The sequence below is a fragment of the Zea mays genome, chromosome 8 (assembly GCF_902167145.1).
Source record: "Zea mays cultivar B73 chromosome 8, Zm-B73-REFERENCE-NAM-5.0, whole genome shotgun sequence".
In the NCBI taxonomy this organism is placed as follows: Eukaryota; Viridiplantae; Streptophyta; class Magnoliopsida; order Poales; family Poaceae; genus Zea; species Zea mays.
This window is the reverse complement of record NC_050103.1, coordinates 75,742,041-75,748,251: the sequence shown is the minus strand read 5'-3', so window position 1 is coordinate 75,748,251 and position 6,211 is coordinate 75,742,041. Positions and strand designations below refer to the sequence as shown.

Here is a 6,211-nt window from a genome sequence, read left to right as displayed (position 1 = left end):
GCAGTCATATCCTTTACCAACAAAAGTACCATGTTTCGACACAACACATTTATTAGACTCAAGAACAATTTTGTATCCATCTCGACATAGCATATAAGCACTAACGAGATTCTTCTTAATAGAGGGCACATGTTGCACGCTCTTCAATGGCACCGTCTTTCCCGAAGTAAACTTTAGAATGACCGTACCAACACCAAGAACATGAGCACGTGACCCATTTCCCATTAACAAGGCGCCAGACCTCCCGACCTGGTAGGAAGTGAACATAGAGACATCAGCACACACATGAATGTTTGCACCACTATCCATCCACCACTCAGGTGAATTACAAACTGAAAGAACAAATGGTAAAGAATTACCATACCCAGATGTTCCATCTTCAGTTTCAGTGGTTACAACATTAGCTGATTTCTTGTCCTGTGTGAACTTGCGATCAGGGCACTCTCTCGCCCAATGTTGATCACTGTCATAGACAAAGCATCCTCCCTTTCCTTGTTGTTGTTCTTCTTCTTTTTAAACTGTGCTGTTTGAACAGGTTTATTTGTATTCTCTTGTTTGTTCTGGTTTTTCTTGTTGTTGAACTTGCGGAAGTTTCTCTTCTGCACCACATTAGCAGTAGAGGTCTCCACACCTTTTCCATTGTCCTTTGTTCTAGCCCTTTCCTCAACATCAAGAGTACCAATGAGCTCTTCCACATTGAACTCTTGTCTCTTATGTTTGAGAGAGGTAGCAAAGTCCTTCCAAGAAGGTGGCAACTTGGCGATTATACCGCCAGCCACAAACTTGTCAGGCAAAGGACAAGGAAAAAGTTCGAGTTCCTTAGCTAGTGCCTGAAACTCATGAGTCTGTTCCACTACAGATCGGTTCTCAACCATCTTGTAGTCATACAACTGCTCCATGAGATACAGCTCGCTACCAGCGTCAGTTACTCCAAACTTTCCAACAAGTGCATCCCACAACTCTTTCCCTGTAGGAAGGATTATATAGCTTTTCTGGAATTTTGTATCAAGTGCGCTAATTACTGCTCCTCGAAAGAGGTTGTCTTCAGCCTTAAACTTAGCCTCATCCTCAGGAGGTAAGTTGACAGGCTTGCCCTCATCGACATGAAAACAAGACATTGCAGTAAGCCACAATTCCATTTTAGCTTTCCAGATCAAGAAGTTTTTACCATCAAAAGGATCAGGCTTTAGCACAGCAGCAAAACCTCTGACAGAAAAATGCCTAAAATTAGGTTTTTCGATTGTTAGAAATATAGGCATTTTCCATATCATTTTAATTCCATAAATTAACATTATGATGATGACATATAAAAGATAATTAACCATAGAAATCGTGATCTCAAATATATTCATAACAATATGGATCATGAGAACATAAATCTTATGAAGCATATAAATCATATAAATATAATAAGCATGTAAACTGACGGAACAATTGAAAATAAACAGATAGCAATATAAACAGGATGACTGAAAAATTAAAACAAACAGATATAATATATTATAATAAGACATAACATATAAGATAAAATCATTGCTACATATGAAACAACATAGATGAATATATGAAACATATATAATCTGTAGAACGCAAAACAGTAAGGAGATAAATTGATCATAACCTCCTATGCGCTCTGAGGATCCAGATCTTTGTCCAGCTTCTCTTGTCATGTCGTCAGGAAGAAGATGTTTTGGGCAGTCGCGTAGACGCTCCCCAAAAACCTAATTGTTGATCCCCTGTGCAAGGTCTCGAATGGCAAGGAATTCGGAGGCACCTGCCCTCTCGCTCTCTGTGCGCGCAGAGTCACGAGATGGAAATACCCTCACTTGCGGCTGGACTGTGACTCTGAAGGTTCTGTTCTCTCGTGTACCAAGTGACATGGGTTCTCCCCTACTTAACCTCTCGCAGAGGGAAGCTGAAGGAGAAGCGAAACTCCCGCGGTTAATAAATGCTAAAAATTAACACAACCACACCACGCCCGTCGTCTGCCACGCCCGGCCCAGGCGGCGGCGCGCGCGTGAGCGTGTGGCACGTTCTTGGCCGTTTCTTGACTTCTCAAATTAACACAAAAACCACACCACGCCCGCCGCCTGCCAACGCCATGCCACGCCCGGCCCAGGCGGCGGCGCGCGCGTGAGCGTGTGGCACGTCCTTGACCGTTTTTGACTTCTCAAATTAAATGGAATAATTCTCACCATATAGGTCAAGCCAGAGACCCTTGGACTTTCAATATGGTACTATTGGTATTCTATATCACTATACACCATAGAATTTATTAAATAAATAGGTCAAGTCCATAAAAGATCCAATATGAAGTCGTGGCCCGCGTACTTATCGTCACGACAAATGTGACGTCAGACTTTATGGACGAAAATGGCCCCTGCTTTTCAACCATGGGAGGTTGAGTGACCTGGTGAGTCTTAGATTCTTCTTTTTCTCTCTTCGGCTTTGTTCGATGTTTCACCATCGTGCATTCGTGCGTCTCTGTTGGGGCTTGGGAATGTCACGGTTTCTCTGCCCCCTCTTCTTGAGGACGCCGCCATCAAAGCGAAGAAGAAACGGAAGTGGGAGGCAGATGAAGCAGTGGTCTTGCTCATGCCAGGCCAGGGGAGAGCATCACCCCGTCCACGGATGTAGATGACATGACCTTTATGGCCTCCGTTGGAGCGGGGAACCCTTCGTCTATGGGCATCTCCTCCCACCCTGATGACGCTGAGGCGAGCTCCATTGCCCTCCCGGCCTCCCCTGGAGGGTGATGCCACCACGACACCTGTTGCCCTAACGACCTTGTCGATGGCCCCCGCGAAAGGACATTGGAGGCGGCTGGGCTGTCTTCCACTCCCCCACATTGGCAGTTCACGAGACCGTGTCGCCTCCTTCTGTGCCAGCTGATCATGCGACGCGTCACGAGGAGGTTTTGCCACCAATCGCGCCCACTCCACCTCCTCCGGCGCCGGACGCCGGAGCCTCCCGGACGCGGTGGAGTGTATTCACCGGGACGCTCTCTTCCCGGTATGCCATCATTTGTTTGTTTCCTTATTACTCGCCCCTGTTCGTTGCCCTGATTATGTTTATTTTGTCAGAGCGTATGTTCCGGGGAAGACAGTGAAGGCTGCTGCCCTTGCGGCGAAGGGGGCGCATCGGCCTCTCAAATCCTCCCCCTCCTACATCTGCCATACATCTGCCAGGGTGACTCTCTCGGCCGTCCCGGTCGTCTTGCCTGCAGCCTCGACGTCCGCTGCTGCTGACGTGGGTGCATCGGCGACCTCCATTGTCCGGGAAGTGTTGGGAGCATACTGTCGGCGTCCCTGTTCCAGAGATACAGGAGTTCTTGCCTGACCTCGAGGTGGTTCCCGTGACACAGCTATCACTGCTGGTGCCCCTCCCACGGTGGGTTCGACGGTTGTTTCCCTACCACCGCTGTTGCTGTCTTTGGGCGCTACGGCGGTGGTAGCTGCGGCGTCCGTCATGACTCATGCCTCGGGCTCCGTCGCTGCCACCTCCTGTTGTCTCCTCCTCGCGTGTGCTGTCAACGCCTCCCCTTTCGGCTTCTGGAGTGGCCATGGAAACCTTCCCATGTTCATCCTTGATGGCTCGAAGGGGGAGGAAATGTAGGCGAAGGAGTGGCACCTGATTGAGGCAGCTTTTGACCAGGCTGACAGGAGCCTATAGTTGGTGGAGCGTTTTCTCCACTATTTTGGTCTGGCAGTTTCAATCGCTCGTTCGTCCATGACACTTGACATCATCCCACACGGCCAGGTAGGTCCCCCTCACTACCTGTTTTCTTTGTTCAGGCTTTTTGTTCGAGTTTTTGTTGTTGTGGTCAATTCTGATCATCAGGCTATTCTTCGTAGCTTGTTTATTCTCGGTCATCGTCTAGGAGGGAGGCGCTGCGGGCCACCTAGCAGGAGGTGGAGAGGCTGCGGCCGCAGATCGCCCGCTGGGAGAAGAGGGACCACCAGCTCTCCAGTCTCCACCCTTCAAGCCAAGGCCGAGCGTCTCGAGAGTGAGGCAACATGCCTTCACTCGGGGCGCGATGCGGCGTGTAACGATGTCAGACAACTTCGTGGGGAGAGGCCCATCTTCGGTGAGATCTACGCGAGGCGAGCTTGCAGGTCGAGGACGCCGATGGTCCCTGCGGGCGACAAACGCTCGCTTGGAGGAGGTGAACTTGGACCTTCAGCGAGAGCAGGGGTGGTTGGAGGTAGTGTCACACCCGATTTTAAAAAGTAAACTGAATGCGAACCATGTACGTGCCAGAATCAGAATTTTATAGACACATTGATTACATAACTGGACGTCATCACACAGTGCTCAGATAATAACGTAAAATGTATTAATTTGATTACATCATGATGTACGAGACATCCACATAGTCTTGAACATATATCAAAGTACAAAAGTCTTGAACATAGATCAAAGTGTGAATACGAATCGTAGTAAAATACGGCCTTCACAGGCAGCCGACTGCGGGTTTGTCGCTAACCCACACCTAGAACTTATCATAGTCTTGAAACTCCTGAAAGTCCTCCGCTATGCCTTCATCTTCTCCTTAGTAGGGGTTGCAATGCGGACAACCTGGTGTTTTAGTGTTTTAATTAAGGGTGAGTACACATCAACGTACTCAGTAAATATCTCGTTTGGCTAAAGTGGACTAGCTATATGTGGGGTGAAGCTCAGAGCATTTGTTTTTAGTTGGTTAGATAATTATTACTAGTAGGGAGCCAAGTTTTAGCAACAATCCCAAGTTATTGACCCAAAGATGCTCCCTCTAAATGGAAAGAATACCGGAATCCATAATCATCACCATTATAACCATTATCCTCCTCCTCATCATCATCCGTACTCAGAGTATCTGTAATCAAAGGAGCTCTCAAGGTCGCTCACAACCGTGAGCACGACTGATATATCAGTTTCTAGCCCTCTGTAGATGTCACACACTTTACCCACGAGGTTTGCAAGACCCTTGTTCACTCTCGAGGTGAGTGGCTATAGATTCACTACGAAGCCTTTACAAAGATTACTCGCAGATACAGTCACCCGTTAGGTTTCGTAAATGTATCGCACTCCTCCCCAAGGGGCAAACCAACCTTGGCAGAGCGAGCCTCGTACACTGAGCCCCATTGACGGCACGACGACGAAGCAAACTACACCTTAGTTCCTCTAATTAATTAGATAAGGGCGTCGCATTCCACCCTCATGGTTGTACTTTTATCCTGGGTGGTCATCCAATGAACAAGTCCTTACAGAGAGGCACTCAAGAAACAGCTCGATCCCCCTTAAGTATCACAATGCCATAACCATATCCAGAAGTAAATGTCGTATCATAAATAGTCTCACCATGTTCATTGATTAGATTAGAGCACTAGCATAAAGCTAATCCAGATATAATCCAACCCAATTAGGTGATCAAGGAAAAGATAAACAAAAGATTAGTAAATCCTTAGGTACAAATTATGTAAATTAGGGGGAGATGAATTATAAAATGAGTAGGACATAGATAGGTCAGAGGACACTTGCCTTCACCAACCAGCTGCTGCTTAGGGTCCTCTCCTGCAACTTCCTCAAACTCCGCCAACGTACTATTATCTATACGAGTGCAAACATACATTCCACATTCTTAACATAGAAAGAAAAAATACACCACACAATGAAACATATCAATTATACAGACACATGACCTAGATCATGGGTGTGTGGGAGAGGAGGGGGAGGGTGGTTGGGCGCGCATGGGGGGGGGGGCTAGGCCGCGTGGGGCCACACGTCAGGCCACTTCTCCTCTTCCTTCCTTTAATTAATCATCCTCGCTTCTTTATAATTAAATTTACTTATCGAATAGAACCCTAAATTAATTGGATGCACACCTAAGCATGACATCAAACAAAAATAAATATGCTCCAACATGATGCAACAACGATATCACCTTAGGGTTTTGCTTACACATGGCACGGACATAAATCTCAATATTACTTTGAAAATGGGAGGAAGGAGCAGAAAAGAAAGAGAGAAAGAAGGTAATGCCTGAATTTGGTGAATATTGGAGAAGAAATTTTATACCCTCAAATTCAGGGCGTTACAGGTAGGCACCCTTTGTTTGGGTCATGCTTTTGTTTGGTCTTTGGTGCTAATGGTCGCTTCCACGGTTTGTCTCCAATAGATCTTCAGAAGGAGTTTTCGAGGCTCACTACGCTACGAAGGTAGTCGAGGAGGC

The 6,211-nt window shown here is 47.0% G+C and overlaps 1 long non-coding RNA gene across 1 annotated transcript; it reads left to right on the top strand.

Moving 5' to 3' along the window:
* The first annotated feature begins 2,513 nt into the window (after positions 1–2,513).
* Positions 2,514–4,412, top strand: LOC103635384 (uncharacterized). Its single transcript, XR_557350.4, has 3 exons — positions 2,514–3,012; positions 3,084–3,759; positions 3,855–4,412. It is a non-coding gene; the product is annotated as an uncharacterized lncRNA (long non-coding RNA).
* Positions 4,413–6,211: the final 1,799 nt, after the last annotated feature.